A 645-nucleotide genomic window follows, 5' to 3' on the forward strand; every position below is an offset into this window, starting at 1 on the left:
ATCATTGGCGAGCATTGTTAGGAAGGAATCTATTTCCTTTGGTCAGGGATTTACATAGATTAGGAATGTTATTGTCCTGTATTTGAACCCCCTGAAGATTTTGCCGCTGGTAGTGGCATCCCGCCACTCTCTGAGATCTGTCTTTACACTGTGACTCTCTGTTTTCTGTCTGAAAGGTGCTTCTTTATCCATTGCAGCACCTATTTTCCCTTGTCAGCCTCGTTAGCTTCTAGGTAACAGGGCTGACAAGTACCCCTTCAGCTGGGTGCTGGTAACGGAGCTCAGTAGTACCGTGCAGGAACAACCGTGGACATCTTCAAGAGGAAACTAGATTGTTTCCTTCAAGGAGTGCCGGTCCAACCGGGCTGTGGTGGATATGTGGGCCTGAGGGCCGCTCCAAGCAACAGCCTGGTGGACCAAACTCTCACAAGTCAAGTCTGGCCTCGGGCCGGGCTTGGGGAGTAGAAGAACCCCGAGAACCCCATCAACCAGGTACCCCTTCAGCTGGGTACAGGTAACGGGGCTCACAAGTACCCCTTCTGTGTTTTGATTATGTAAACTGAAATTCATAGATGGGGTGTTGTAAATTCATAGATGGGGGTGTTGTAAATTTATAGATGGGGGTGTTGTAAATTCATAGATGAG

The sequence above is a fragment of the Procambarus clarkii genome, chromosome 48 (genome assembly GCF_040958095.1).
Source record: "Procambarus clarkii isolate CNS0578487 chromosome 48, FALCON_Pclarkii_2.0, whole genome shotgun sequence".
In the NCBI taxonomy this organism is placed as follows: Eukaryota; Metazoa; Arthropoda; class Malacostraca; order Decapoda; family Cambaridae; genus Procambarus; species Procambarus clarkii.